At 37.1% G+C, this 16,602-nt stretch overlaps 1 protein-coding gene across 1 annotated transcript in view; it reads right to left on the bottom strand.

Moving 5' to 3' along the window:
- Positions 1-6,263, bottom strand: part of LOC136025831 (protein ECT2-like) — a 108,111-nt gene extending 101,848 nt beyond the window's left edge. The window contains exon 1 of the mRNA XM_065701830.1: positions 6,157-6,263. The gene's annotated coding sequence lies outside the window, so the exon portion shown is untranslated. The remainder of the gene's footprint in view (positions 1-6,156) is intronic.
- Between the last annotated feature and the right edge of the window lie 10,339 nt (positions 6,264-16,602).

Below are 16,602 nucleotides of genomic sequence, written 5' to 3'. Positions count from 1 at the left end.
AAGTATTAATGTAAACCCTATTGACCACCCAGTGGTTAACCCATTTCAATATAAACTTTTAACTTGTAAGTAATTGCTACTGCAAAATAGTCAGTTAAAAGAGACTTTGTTCTTGAGGTTTTTAGGAACATTTTGAGCATGAAAAAATTGATGTTTACCATGATCTCAATAATTTGGGATGAATTTTAAGCCAACAAAGAATTTTCTTTCAAATTCATCAAACAATTTTACAGAATCTTTGAAAGACTCTGGCTCAAGATTCATCAAAGAAATGAGGCTCAAAACATTTTTCTTGGGTTTCATCTGTTTCCTTTAAATCTATTCTGAAACTTCCAAAGTAAAATTTAGTTGGTGCATTAGATGTGAAATCCTTTGTACATGGAGACAGAGGTTCAAGTCCTGGTGGTGCTGGTTATTTGGTTTGGAATGGGGGTCAGTGGAATGACTCTGTAAGCTTAACTAGAGTTGACCCAACTGCTAAATGGGTACCTGGAGAAATCCAGGATGGGTATGAAAAAGCACAGGATGGCTGGCCTCCCATGTTAGCATCACTCTTTTTTAGACCAGCTTATCCATAAACTGAATGAGCTGTGATAAAACTGAAAGCCAAAAAACACATGGGAAACATATAGGCTATTTTGTATGGACTATATATTTACACATGAGGGGGGGGGGTGTATAGTGGGACTGTAGCTGAAATGTGCTAACTTCAATTATTCTGCATATAATGAAGTAAGAATGTTTGTTTTCTTACTGTTTTATATACGCTAGCCAAAAATGAGAGAAAAATATATCATCCTTGTGGGTTTGTAATGGGCTTACAATTGAACTCCCAAGTGAAGTAATTATTATATTTGGAAAGAGGAAAAAAACATCAAGTGGTATGTTCAGCTTTTTTTAGGTCAGGGCAAAATTCTAGACAAGCTACATTTTGTCATACTGGGGAGTCTTTAGGTTAGGAAAATGAGACTTTCAGGGATGGATCTACAGATTAAAGTACATCATGGAAAAAAAAAAATTAAGGGAACATACCTCTACTTCTTCTCCCTCTTGAGGGTACTGACATTTCAAAATCTTTGTCTTAATAAAAGTGAAACCTTGCAAAATAGAACTTCTGCTTAAATGAAGGTATTTGCACATTAGGGGGTTAAGTATAGCAGGGCTGGTAAATCAATGACAGTTCATACAACTGACTTACCAATAAAGTGAACGTACCGATTGATGTCTTTTTTCATGTTCTTTATGAATATAATAATTGTCTGTACTGTAGATTCAAATTTAAGCACTTTTTAATCTAACCTTATTATAAATAATTTTAGCACTGACAAAATGCAGCATTATTTTGTGGAAAACAAGCAATAACTCATCCTTTAATTGAAAATTTGTCATTTTTAAGAGCTGAAAAAGTACTTAAATTTGAATTTGCAGTAGAAGCAATTATTATATACTTTAATAATAAAATAGAAGCAGCAGAAGGAATAAAGCGTACCACTTTATTGGTAAGTCAGTTATATGAACTGTCATAATTTTACCACAGGGCTGAGGGCAAAATGTGTTAGCTACAATTATTCTGCATATTATGAAGTACAAACTATTTTCTAAACATGTTTCCTTCTCTATATATATACTGGCAAATTTCTAAGATTTAGAAATCAGAAGAACAAATATCTGAAAAAACCTCAGGATCTTAAGGGTAAAATTTCTCATTTGCATTAAAAATGAGCCTTATCCCTACCCCCCTAACATGCAAATATATAGCATAGGCTACCATACCTTAAATCCCATTTGCCAGCAAGATAAGGTGGTATATCCTCCTGTAGGTTCTTGCTGGTGGTGAGTGATGTAATTATGTTGACTTAGCTTCCCAGTCCAGCCTCCACTCAGCCCTCTCCCAGTCCTGTCAACTCCAGCCTTGAAGGAGTGGGGAGTCTCAGCTTGGATGGTAGACTCAGATAGCTATTCCAGAGAGGGACCACCCAAATGGAAAAGAAGACACGTTGTTCCATTCTCCAACATCCAGGCAGGTGAAGCTTCAGACTGTGACCTCTTGAGTTGTTAGCCAGGGAGGGGGTGAAGATCTGGTTCAGGTGACTAGATTTGAAAATTTTGTGTGCCATGATCACATCTCCTCTATATCTTCAATACATGAGGGTTTGAAGTCTCAAAGACCTTAGGCGATCCTGGTAAGGAACATTATTTAAGCCCCAAACCAGTTTGGTTGCTCTCCTTTGGACACTTTCAAGGGCTCTTGTGTCCATTTTATATTGGGGAAAGGCCAAAGTCAAGTCAAACTCAAGGTGGGGGCAGACAAGGGATTTATAAAGTTTTGTAACCACACATAACTTTCTGGTTACAAAAGAGCACTTAATGAGTCCAAGAGCTCAATTAGCTTTTGAAATCTGAGCCTGAGTATGGCTGTGGAATTTTAAATCCTTCTCCACAATGACGCCTAAGTCTCCCTCCTCAGCAACTGCTTCAAACAAATCACACCCATATGGTAGTGATGGTGGGGGTTGTTGTGCCCTAAGTGCAGTACCTTGCATTTAGTTGCATTGATTTGTAGGGTCCAAGTTGATGACCAGGAGGATAGCCTGTTGAGGTCCAGCTGAATGCAGGCTCTTTCTTCTTCAGCAGGCCTGATGAGCTTACAGTTGCCAGCATATAATGTTAAAAGGTTGCATAGATAGGTTGTACAGTCATCAATATATATGCTGAACAACGTTGGCCCAAGGATGGTTCCCTGTGGGATGTCACTTATGACCAGGGATGCGGAGGAGAAAACTGGATTGCCATTATCAGTGTAGATCATGACACATTGAGATCTTCCAGTTAGAAATGCTCCAATCCAATCAACCACATCTTCATGCACCAGGTAAGCTTCAGCATCAGGTATGAGTGTTCAACTTTGTCAAAGGCTTTGGCTTGGTTGAGTAAGATAATGTCAACCAGTTTGCCCATATCCAAAATTTTAGTTGCATGACCATATGACTGAATAAAGTTGCTGTCAATTGACCTGTCCCTGCAAAATCCATGTTGTCTATTGCTAATAAGAGTATTTCTTCTAAATAGTTTATTAGAGCATGGTTAATGATACCTTCCATGATCTTGCAAATGGCTGAGGTTAGGCTTACTGGTTGATCATTTCCTGGGTTATCCTTGTTACCTTTCTTAAAAATTGGTATAATATTTGCTGTTCTCCAGTCATTTGGTACTGACTTTTTGGCCAGGGACATGTTGAATATTCTGACAAGGGGGAGGGAAATGTGAGAATTAGATTCTATCAAAAGCCAGGGGTGGAGGTTATCAGGTCCAGCAGCTTTGTTGGAGTTTAAACTTCTTAGTAATTTAAATACATCTTCTTGAGTAATTATTACAGGAGGCATGGTTAGGAGTGTAATACCAGGTGGCTTTGTGCAAAAGCTGGCATTCATGCAATCAGCAGTTTCTTTTGGGTTGGTAGTACTGTAGCCATCTGATTTTTTTTAGCCTGTTGGTGTGTTGACAGGAAGGGTTGTTGGCTGTAACATAATGCCAGAATTTTTGGGGGGTTTTCTTTGAGTCATTTGTGATAGATTCTTCATGGTCTGAGACAACTTTTTTTGCCATGTTTCTCAGCTTGTTTTGGAGCACAGTGTATTTGCTGTGATGGTTGACACATTTGCATTTTAGATATTTATTCCATGCTCTATTTTTCTTTCTGATAATTATCTTAATATTCCTGGGAAGGTATGGACGAGTCTTTCATTTATCTGACCAATAAACCTTTGTATGCTTCCTACATGCACCTAGTAAAGTAGACTTAAGGTGATTCCAACTAGATTCAATGTCTGTCTCATCTGATAATTCCTCATCCCAATTTATGTTAGCTAGTTCTTCATGGATCAAAGTGCAATTGGTAAAAGTTCTCTTAAGTTTACCATCATGACTATGGTTAATATTAATGTCATTCATTATGTATATGTGGTCATTTGCACCAATAGCTGGAAGGTAACAAGTGGAAGTAATCCTCTCATGATCATTTGTAATAAGTAGGTCTAGTAATGAGGGTTGTTGCAAATGTCTAAATCTAGTGGGCTGCATTATTATCTGAGTTAGGAAGTTGTCAGCAAGGGTTTGGGTGATTGTGTAGGAGGGGTTATTAGGGGGTGAGTACCCAATACCTTCAAACCAACAAACTTCTGGCATAATAAAACCACCATAAAGCACAAGTGATGAATTAAAATTGCAAAACATCTGTAAAAGGTTAGAAACAGCTTGGTGAGATACTAGTTGGTTTAGAGCTTTTGTTTAGAGTTTTTGGTTTAGAGTTTTGAATCCAATCAGATGTCTAACTAATACATTAGTTAGTTAGTACTCATCCTAGTATACTATTCAGACCTTGGAAAGTAGCCTAGGCCAACTGAGTTATGATTATACTCTGATTTTAAATTTTATCTCTTTAAGGCATCTCCAAGCTCATACCTCTTTTGCTCAAATTTCTTGCTTGCAATATGTTATAATTTTCCCAGTCTACATTCCATTATTTACCATAATGGAAGTTAGTGTGCCTCCCTAATGGCAATTTTACTATTATGTTGTAAAGTAGTTATATAGGCTACAGTAAAGCAGTATTATATAGTAAAGTAGTTATACAGTGTAGCCTGTTATATAGGCTACAGTAAAGCACACCAATATTCACAGTTTTGAATCCAATCAGATGTCTAATTAATATATGTTCTGTCCAAGCATTAATAGGTTGAGAAATAGAAAAATCAATTTTATCTACCTTAATCCCAAGCATAGTGTAGATAGAGCTCCTCTTTGACACAGGTTACTATCTAGGTTGCTCAGGAGTAAGTATCCAGGGTTTTAAATATGTGCATTATCCAATTTGGTCAACAAGTTCTTAGGACACACCTCACAAACACAGAAAACATCTACATCCTTTTCATAAAGTAACACTTTTAGTTCTGAAAGTTTTGGCACTAGAGAATCAATGTCTGCTGGAGAATTCAGTACAGAGCCTAAAAACAATTTAGGGCAGGCTATAGCCTATTTTAATATTAGGCAGGTGGGTGAAAAGTTTATTTCTTACACAAATGAATGTAATTGTAAATTTCTAATTGTTTATATGGTAAAATTCTAGTTAATTGACTTCTTGCTATCTCGGAAAGGGTTTAGGTTAGGAAAATGAAACTTTCAGGGATGGGTATACAGGCTAAAGTATGTCCTGGGAAGATATTTTAAAGTACACACCTCTGCTCCTTCTCCCTCTAGAGGGCCCTGAAATTTGCCTACATGACAGGTCATACCTATTAAAATTTTGACAAAACAACATTTTACCTTAATTTTCAGTTACTAGTTGCTTTTTCTCTGCCTTTGGTTCTGAAAATGCTATTCCTGTTATTTGAGTAGAATTTTGAGCCATATCAATGTTTTTTTTTCAAAATTTAGGAGATGTATTTGCATATCTTTAAAATCTTATAGGCCTAAAATGGAATTGAGCAAAGTTATGAAGCTGAAAACAATTTTGTTGTACTTCAATAAAGCAGAGGACATATTTTTCAAGGTTTCACTTTTATAACACACATATTTTTAAAGGTCATGAAAGGTCAAGGCCCTCTAGAGGGAGAAGGAGTGGAGGTAGTTGCTTCAAAATAGCTTCCCAGGCCATACTTCAGTCTGTAGATTCATCCCTGAAAGTTTCATTTTCCTAACCTAAACCCTTTCTGAGATAGCAAGAAGTCAATTAACTAGAATTTTACTGTTTATATTACTGATGTGGCCTATGAATAAAGTAAACATATCACTTGACATCTTCTCCTAGGCTATGATCTTTCCAAATAAAATAGGCTAATCACTTTACTTGCAAATTCAATATTTGAGTTCAGAATGAAATTCTGATTCTAAAGGTATGTTTATTTCTTAACTATCTCATTAACAAGTTAACCAAAAAATGTACCAAAAAGGCTTGCTTTGAAAGCTATTACAGCTTTATATGATAGCCTAGGACTAGTATAGACGATATTTCCAAGGTTCATCAGAGCTGAGAGAAACACGGATGCTTAATCTGAATGTCTAGGCTAGCATTACCAAGTCTACCCCAAGTGCAGTTTTAGACCTTGGCAACTTTCATTTTGTTAAAAATTTCAATAAGCATAAATAGAAAGTACTTACTATGGCTATATAAATTTCAAACTTTCGTTATTTTCAAATAATAAATTTTAAAAACTTAGTATTTTTCAACATTTAGATATATTTTTAAATTGAACTTTAAAATCTTTTCTTCCTCTGTCTTCTACGAATAAATATTCAAATCCTTCAAAACCCTTATAGTTAGTTCACACGGATGGGATTCCCATTATTCCTCTCAGGATTGACCATTTTCCCGTCATATCTTTGTGCTGGATTTTTTTTCAACCTTTACCCTTGGAACATAATGGGTTTCATGGAAAGTCCAAGGCGAAATATTTAAAAGTTAGAACCATATCGAGAATAAATCATCCGCAGACCCATAATCTTATAGCTATGGTGGAGAATTATACATATTTATTTGACACTTGTCGCAAAGAATATAAGAATACAAAGAAAAAACCAAAAACATGGTAGGAAATTTCCCGTAATGTGAAATAATGAAAAGAAAGTCATGGGCGGACATACTATCTTCTTTTGTTTTTTTTCGTGGATTAACTAATTCTTCAGATTCTATTAAACTAGAGCTGGCTAAAACTGCTGAAAATGCTACCAAGGCTAAAGCTTCTTAGTCTGAATCATTCATGCGGAATTAATTTAAAATTTGTGCTTCCCTTCATGACGTCTGGTGCGTTCAAACACTTTCCCATAAGTGTGAATGGTTTCCCGTCGCTCCTTGAAAGTTTTCCCTAATCGTTTTCTCATCCGTGAGAACTAACTATTGAATGAAACTTATAGTTGTGTCATTTTATAGGCCAAACTAGCCGACGATGTTCGAATGGACAATCCAACTGAGGCAAAGTTGGTCTTATCTTGTTCAGAACATATCGGTTTGTCATCGGTTTTGACGTAAGGTGGAGGTTTGCGCTATTGAAGCACTTCCTTAAATTTATTACTTCTTACTGGATGCATTGACATCAAAAAATGAATTGGCTAAAGAGTTTAGGAGTCAATTTGCAAAATCTAAAATATGGATAAGCTCGTTTATACCAAGTAAACTTTTGTTTTCTCAAAATCAGAGAGCTGCTTGCCAATCTATAACTAAGAATAATATTGACCCTGGAAGTAAATATGGAGGGACAGTGCATTTTAATTTTTGAGGGAGTTTTTATTCTAATCTGGGGGATATTCAGGGGGATAATCTTGATACCTGGGAATATCTAAAAACCTGGAACTAAATGTTAATAAGTCTGTTTTTAAGATTATTTACTCTTTTACAGCCATCAAGTGTGAATCAGTGGCACTAAAATAGAAATTATCGATAAGCCGAAGGATACCTTTGGAGTTTGAGGTCAGTGCATCTTTTTTTGAAGCAGTTGGATCAATAACCTCAAAACGTCATTTATGGCTGAAAGCTCTGCAGTCGAAATAAAAGTATTACCAGGAATTCTGGTTTTTCATTTCAATGGATAACTTGGGAAAATGGAAGCAGAGGCACATTTGCTGTCTTTAGCCGAATCCTAAGTATATATTATGAGAAAATCTGAATAAAAAGTGGTTGTATTCTCTTGAATGGGTGCCTGAATTTGCGTTGGTAGGTAATTCGACCTTTATTTAGGTATTTACTCTAATTAACACAGAGATGTCATTTGCGATCCTGGAAGGACATGAAAATAACTGAAACCGGATGAGTCAAGGTTTCACGATGTTACAAGTTCACTAACGTTTAGCAAGACCTTTTTCATAAGAGGAGTCACAGGCTATTCAGATCAATTTGGCACCAGGAACCTTTTGGATTAGATTCTGAAGTGATATGTACTCTATCTGCGGTTGAATGAGTTCGAATCATGACTTGTTCCACATTTAGCCATATTTGTGGAAACCATCTAGAAGTTCGACATTCTTTTTCACAAACTTCATCCCTTTGCCATTCTTTAGATCGACTTAGTGGATGAAAAAGTATTTAAGAGACACTAACTCAAAAAAAGTTTGCTTAAATTTACTACGTTCATTTCCAATCGCTTGCATTTAGCTGTAATTCTTTACTACTAGTATATTCCGTTTTCCTGAACTCAAACAATCTGTGGTAATAAAGTGTAAGCACAGAGGGCTTTGCCCGCAAGTAACCGAAACTCTAAGAAACGAAATTTTGATAAAAATAGGTGCGTAAAAAGTCGGCATTTTATGCTCGTTTCAAATATAGAAAATTCCTTGAGTCTAATGTTACCAATGAAAAGCCAGGACCCTGAGAAAATGTGTATGATTTTCTTTTAGAAGAGGAAACACCCCAAACAGTCAAGCAATACTAATGAAATAAATACCATCAGATCCACCATATCAGAGAAGCCTACTGTAGAGGTTTCAAACTCTTAAAAAAAATTGGAATTTTGTTTTTTGTCAGAAGAAAGATTACTGATGCGTATTTATTTCTTTCATTTTGCCAAGAGCATTAGTACCGGACCAATGGTCCCAAAAAGTCGGAGTGGAATCACTCGAACGGGAATCAAAAGTTTGAATGAATGAATGAATGAACTTTATTACCTGTAAAAGTATAAAAAACACAAAGTACGGATAAACAATAATAAAAACAAAACGGATAAAATAAAAAGTATAATATAATAAAAAGTATATATATAATAAAATATAGTATATATATAGTATATAATAAAAAGTATATACAAAGTACGGATAAAATAAACAAAAACAAAAACGATAAAGAGCCAAGAAAAAAGTTCAAACTAACAAAAGACAACATGGACTAATTAACCAGTATCTGCGGATGCAGAGGGTCGTAAACGTGAATAAAGTTGATAGTCTTTTTACATAAATCATCACTGGAAGACCGAATCCGAGAAGGCACATCTATTAAACCAAATCGATCAATTATTTTTCTATTTCGGTGCCATCTAGGAAGCCGGAGGAGGAATTTGCAATATCTGAAATAAGGCGCACGCAGAGTATGGTAATCTTTCTTACGAAACAGATGAGCCATGCTTGATAAAAACAAAAGCACAGGGGCGCAACAAGCGTTATAAATCATGCACAAACCGTTGCGGTTGTAACGGCTTTTGTTCGGGGATAGTTTTCGTAAGTGACGCGTAGGTTTTTTACGGTTTGATTTACTAGGGATGAGCAGGTAGTGGAAAGTGTTGGGCCGAAACACAGACCAAGCCAACTAACTAAAGAAGAACATGGCAGAACTACAGTCCCAGCAACAAATGGAGCGACCGCATAAGGGCTATTAAAACAAATAAACTCGCATTTAGACGCATTAACTGACAGTTTAATCATAGATAGTTCATTGATTAAAATAGTAAATTGGAAAACAATCCACGGCGAGTTCGGGCAACAAGAAGAACGTCGTCTGCATATGCAACAGAAGACAAACCAATATCACCGTAAAAAACAGAACTTTTAAGGGGACGCAGGTACGATGCAAGCACACATTTAAATATACTAGGAGACAATACGATACCTTGCCGAACTCGCTTATAAATTTTTACCGGGTCAGATATTTGGCCATTCCAGGTAACTTGAATTTTAGACTTTGAATACCAAGAAGACAATAAACATAGTACAGAAGGATTAAGACATGAAGACGCAAGGGAAAATAGAGCCTAGGAGTGCACAATATTGTCGAAAGCCCCAGAAACGTCAACAGTAAGACAATATAAAGACGTTTTAGTTTCTACAGCATCTTTCATGAGTCGGCTTAAAACATGATGTGCATGGGAGCAACCGAAACTTTTCCGAAAACCAAACTGAATAGGCGTAAATTCACACTTTGACTCAATTTATGGTAGTAACAAATGTTCAAGCAACTTACTTAAAAAACACGATACTTTAATGGGACGATAATTTACACATGACGTGGAGTCAACCTCGCTTTTGAATAGACGTTACACGGCCATAAAGGAAACTATCAGGAACAAACGAGTGTGCTAAGCAAGACTGAAAAATATTTGTAGATGGTTAAGTAGAGCAGGACAAACATAAGCAAAAAATCGGTAAGAAAGGCCTTCACCATCAAGGCTATTTGAACGCTTAATTTTTCTTAAAGCCTGGTAAATTTCAGATATTGCTACAGGCTGGACGTGAGCCTGCAGGAGATGGTATGGTAATAGCGGTTTAAGCAACTTATAATAAAAAGACTGAAAAAAACTATTAAATACACTGAACACACGCTTATAATGATCAAAAAATTAGCTAGCTGGAGACAAGATAGGGCAGATGGGGAACATTTCTCACTATTAATAACCTTATTCCAGGAGGCCTTATCGGTGGGGCCTGGCCATGCATCCGAGCGTCCCTCCCTCGTGTAGCAAAGCTGGCCAAATCAAGAGTCGGAAATTGATTTTAATAAAATAAATCCTCCCTCCCACGTGTAGTAAAGCTGATCAAATCAAGAGTCGGAAATTGATTTTAATAAAACAAATTGCATAGCTTAAAAACGTTTGGAAATAACGATTTTATTGAGAAATGGATTTTTAGAATAACCACTTCCCTCATAGAAAACAGGAATTGTGGTTAGGGTATAAAGTATATATAAACCCTGTTGTTAGATAAGTGGTTAGTCTTGATCTTTGATCTTTTTTTTTTATCAAAACTGGATTTTGACTTGTTTTGATATAACAAGGATTGTATGTCTTGATTATTATCTTAAGTGCTATTACTTGTTGATAATTTCACTTGTAAACTTTTGAGTCAAGTCTGGTCCCGTTTTTGTGCTTAGAGCCGAATAAATGTAATCGATATTTAACGTACTTCTTTCTCTCAAAAGCTTATTAGGTCACGCCTCCTTCTAACTGGCTGAGGCAGCCTCGCTACCAAGATACTGCCCATTGCTTGAAAACCTATTATCCTCCTAACCTTTGGTGATAATAGAGGTCATCCATCTCACGCTCAATGATCTGGCTTTACAACACACGCCCATTTTTCCCCCCAAGACTTGACTTGCTTGACTTAGGTCTCCTTCCCGGCACTGCTCTTCATAGAGAGTGACGTGTGCCTCCTCCATCCACATCGATCCAGTGTGAGCGTTTGTACTTCAGTTAGTATGATATTTGCTATCGCCAGGAGCTCAGACCGGCTGTCAGACCTTCGGTCCGACAGCTTGGTCACTTCAAACCAGCTTTCATAGGGCTAAAGTCAGAGATCGTCTTTGCGAGAGAGTGCAGGGGCATTCGAATTAGGTCTAAACCATCGTAAGAGTTGCTCGGCTTCTCGGGCAGAAAATCGAGACTGTTTGGTAAGCTGCAGCAGGCTACTCATGAAATCAAACTGCCATAGACCTTCGATCCTTCTCCGACACTTCTATTGGAACTCATGGATATCCTATAGGATAGCCGGTGATACATGCCGTTTCTCCGCTTCGTAAAGGACGACGAGGGTGATGAAAATCCGCAGTTTAGTCGAACAACTTACGTTTGGTTTTCGTCAAAAGTGACGGCTCATCCTGCCCATGGCAGAAGATGCTTTGGATATCCTAGTTTGCAACTCAGGAAGAAGCGAGCAATCTGAAGAAACTGTGCAGTTCAGGCTGGTGAGCCTTTGGACAACTTCAATACTAGCTGTTCTGTCAAGACTAACTGCAGAAATGACAGAAGGAGAAGAAAGATCTAAGGCCATAATTTTCGTTTTATCCCGGTTTATCTGCAATCCTAAATATGCAGCCTCTTCACATATGATTCGAAGCTCTTCCAGCAGCTGATCCATGGAGTCTCATAGGATGTCCAGGTCATTGGCAAAATCAGCTCCTGAGATGGCACAATCTCAAAACTCTAGCCCCTGCTGAGACGTGAAGTTGTCTTTTTCATGAGGTGGTTTTTTATAGCATTGAAGAACTCAGGGGCCTCTGAACATTCTTGACGCAATTCTTTCGTGATTTGGAGGAGTGGGCTGCGCCAGTCGTCAACTTGAACACAACTCTGTGTAATATGGCAAAGAGAACATGCTAGAGGATATGCTTCCTCCTAGACTTTGACCAAACTTTCAAATAAAAAAAAAATTCAAACGAAATGTTACACGAGGAAGGCGAGGGAAAGGGATCTTCTGGGATGATTTGAAGAACGTCAGTAATGAACAAGTTTTTCAACTGAAAATAAAAAGCAACATTAACACTTAAAACGAACAGAAATTTTTCCTTGTTTTTACCATCATGAAAACTTAGTACGGAAATACTAAAACTACGAGTCCTAGTACATATATTCAGCAGAAAACAGTATGGCAAAAATACGACGAGAACACTTCGAAAAAAATATATCTCTATCCATTTCTAACCCCCCCCCCCCCAAAAAAAAATCAATAATCTTTGATTTTATCAAAAACCTAAAAAATGCTGTCCGTTTTGGCAGAGGGCAGCTGAGTAGCACTGGGAAACAAATTAGAATAAATATTTCGATCCTATGTCCAAGAGCCGTCCTCAGCAATGCAAATAATTTTTTTTAGAACACCTTAATACATATGATAGGAATCTACAATTTACCTTAGAAATTGAAATTGCAAATAAAATCTCATTCCTAGATGTTCTAATTATTCGTAACTTAGATGAACTCAATTTTACTATTTACAGAAAACCAACACAAAACAATAGATATTTACATTTTGAATCAAACCACCCCCCACAAGTTAAAAGGGGTGTCGTAATATCTCTAGTCGATCGTGTCCTAAACATTTGTTCTGATTCTTGCATCACAGCTGAACTGGACTTTATCAGGGACATGCTTTTTGGAAATGGGTATCCTCTTTTATTTATTAATAATACAATTAACCGCAGAGTGAAAAGACACTCCCATAAAATCAACGATAATTTACCATGTGAAAATCTCGATAAGCCCAAAAACATAATTTACCTCCCATATATCCCAGAAATGACTAGGAATCTTAAAAAAGATTGCACACAAAATAATCTGTATGTTGTATTTACCAATATTTTGAAAACCATAAATCTCCTAAATTCTGGTAAAGATAAGACTCCAGTTACTCGCCAAAGAGGTGTCTATCAAACTCCTTGCGACTGTGGCAAATCTATCTATCTATATATATAAAAATAAGTTGTCTCTGTGTGTGTGTGTGTGTCGAGTGACGTCATGTTTGTGTGTCGACTGACGTCATGTTTGTCGACTGACGAAATTACAGACCGGGACATCGGGACACAAATGACGACCGGGACATCTATCTATATAAAAATAAGTTGTCTGTGTGTGTGTGTGTCTGTCGAGTGACGTCATGTTTGTGTGTCGACTGACGTCATGTTTTCGACTGACGAAATTACAGACCGGGATATCGGGACACAAATGACGACCGGGACACCGGTACATAGGGAATATAAACGACGACCGGGACACTCAAAGAGAAAGCGACCGGGACACAAGGATTGTTCGATTAGCAATCACCACCAACAAAGCACCGGGACACACTTGACGACCGGGACACAGGGAATATAAATGACGACCAGGATATAAGTAAAAAAAACTAAAAAAAACTAAAAAAAAGGTAAAAACTAAAAAAAAACTAAAAAGAAAAAAAAAACTAAAAACTAATAAAAAAACTAAAAAAGCTAAAAAACTAAAAAAACTAAAAAAAAAAAAATAAAAAAAGGAAAAAATGAAAAATAAAGGAGAAAAACAAAACTAAAAAATATAAAAATAAAAAACAACTAAAAAGAAAAAAAGGGAAAAAATACAAAATTTATTTCATCATATACCATTTCAAAAACGAATGTATATACAGACCGGGACACCGGGATACAAATGACGACCGAGACACAGGGAATATAAATGACGACCGGGACACAGGGACACAACTACAACAGGGACGCCGGGGGCACAGGGGGATATATAAATGATGACGGGGACACAGGGAATGTTCGATTAGCAATCACCATCAACAAAGCTCAAGGGCAATCATTAGAATCATGAGGTATAACTAAAAAAACTAAAAAAAAGGTAAAAAACTAAAAACTAAAAAAAAGACCAATTCAAAAACGAATGTATATACAGACCGGGACACCGGGACACAAATGACGACCGGGACACAGGGACACAACTACAACGGGGACGCCGGGGGGCACAGGGGGATATATAAATGACGACGGTGACACAGGGAATGGTAGATTAGCAATCACTATCAACAAAGCTCAAGGGCAATCATTAGAATCATGAGGTATAGATCTGAATACGGATTGTTTTCCCATGGACCATTATATGTTGCATGTTCAAGAGTCGGTAAACCTGACAATCTATTTATATGCACAGACAATGGGACAGCAAAGAATGTTGTATATTCGCAAGTTTTACGTAGTTAAAAACATATATATATATATATATATATATATATATATATATATATATATATATATATATATATATATATATATATATATATATATCTATATTCACAGGTGGGACATAGGGACACAACTACAATGGCGCGTAACTAATATGGCGCGTAACGACTTACGCGCGCGGGGGGGGGGGCTTGGGGGGGGGCGTGAAGCACCCCAACCAACTCGGTGTTGGGGTGGCGCGAAGCGCCATCCCAACTGCTAGTAGGGAATATAAATGACGACCGGGACACTCAAAGAGAAAGCGACCGGGACACAAGGAATGTTCGATTAGCAATCACCATCAACAAAGCACCGGGACACAAATGACGACCGGGACACAGGGAATATAAATGACGACCAGGACATAAGTAAAAAAAACTAAAAAAACTAAAAAAAGGTAAAAACTACAAAAAAACTAAAAAGAAAAAAAACAAACTAAAAACTAATAAAAAACTAAAAAAGCTAAAAAAACTAAAAAAAACTAAAAACAAAGAAAAGTAAAAAAAGGAAAAAAACTGAAAAATAAAGGAGAAAAACAAAACTAAAAAAAAAAATAAAAATATAAAAACTTAAAAGGTAAAAACTACAAAAAAACTAAAAAGAAAAAAGAAAAAAAACTAAAAAAAACTAAAAAAAAGTAAAAACCAAAAAAAACTAAAAAGAAAAAAGGGGAAAAACACAAAAATTTATTTCATCATATACCAATTCAAAAACGAATGTATATACAGACCGGGACACCGGGACACAAATGACGACCGGGACACAGGGAATATAAATGACGACCGGGACACAGGGACACAACTACAACGGGGACGTCGGGGGGCACAGGGGGATATATAAATGACGACGGAGACACAGGGGATGTTCGATTAGCAATCACCATCAACAAAGCTCAAGGACAATCATTAGAATCATGAGGTATAACTAAAAAAAACTAAAAAAAGGTAAAAAACTAAAAACTGAAAAAAAGACCAATTCAAAAACGAATGTATATACAGACCGGGATACCGGGACACAAATAACGACCGGGACACCGGGACACAAGGAATATAAATGACGACCGGGACACTCAAAGAGAAATTACAGACTGGGACACCGGGACACAAATGACGACCGGGACACAGGGAATATAAATGACGACCGGGACACAGGGACACAACTACAACGGGGACGCCGGGGGGCACAGGGGGATATATAAATGACGACGGTGACACAGGGAATGGTCGATTAGCAATCACCATCAACAAAGCTCAACGTTAATACATACTCTGTTCCGGTCGTGATTTGTGTCCGGGTGTCCCAGTCTGTAATTTCTCTTTGAGGTTCCCGGTCGTCATTTATATTCCCTGTGTCCCGGTCGTCATTTGTGTCCCGGTGTCGCGGTATGTAATTTCATCAGTTGACAAACATGACGTCAGTCGACAAACAACTTCATGACGCATACAGCACAATCCTTATAATGACGTCAGTCGACAAACATGACGTCAGTCGACACACAAACATGACGTCACTCGACACACACACACAGACAACTTATTTTTATATATATAGACTAGATGTTGGGGTGGCGCGAAGCGCCACCACAACACCTAGTTGGTGGGGGCGCATTTGTGTCCCGGTGTCCCAGTCTGTAATTTCTCTTTGAGTGTCCCGGTCGTCATTTATATTCCTTGTGTCCTGGTGTCCCGGTCGTCATTTGTGTCCCAGTGTCCCGGTCTGTATATAGATTCGTTTTTGAATTGGCCTTTTTTTAGTTTTTAGTTTTTTTACCTTTTTTTAGTTTTTTTTAAGTTATACCTCATGATTCTAATGATTGCCCCTGAGCTTTGTTGATGGTGATTGCTAATCGAACATTTCCTGTGTCCACGTCGTCATTTATATATCCCCCTGTGCCCCCCCGACGTCCTCGTTGTAGTTGTGTCCCTGTGTCCCGGTCGTCAGTTATATTCCCTGTGTCCCGGTCGTCATTTGTGTCCCGGTGTCCTGGTCTGTATATACATTCGTTTTTGAATTGGTATATGATGAAATAAATTTTTGTGTTTTTCCCCCTTTTTTCTTTTTAGTTTTTTTTTGGTTTTTACTTTTTTTTTAGTATTTTTAGTTTTTTTTTCTTTTTTCTTTTTAGTTTTTTTTGTAGTTTTTACCTTTTAAGTTTTTTTATTTTT

Source organism: Artemia franciscana, chromosome 4 (genome assembly GCF_032884065.1).
Source record: "Artemia franciscana chromosome 4, ASM3288406v1, whole genome shotgun sequence".
Lineage (NCBI taxonomy): Eukaryota > Metazoa > Arthropoda > Branchiopoda > Anostraca > Artemiidae > Artemia > Artemia franciscana.
The sequence above is the reverse complement of the archived record's forward strand: the minus strand, read 5'-3'. Positions and strand labels throughout refer to the sequence as shown.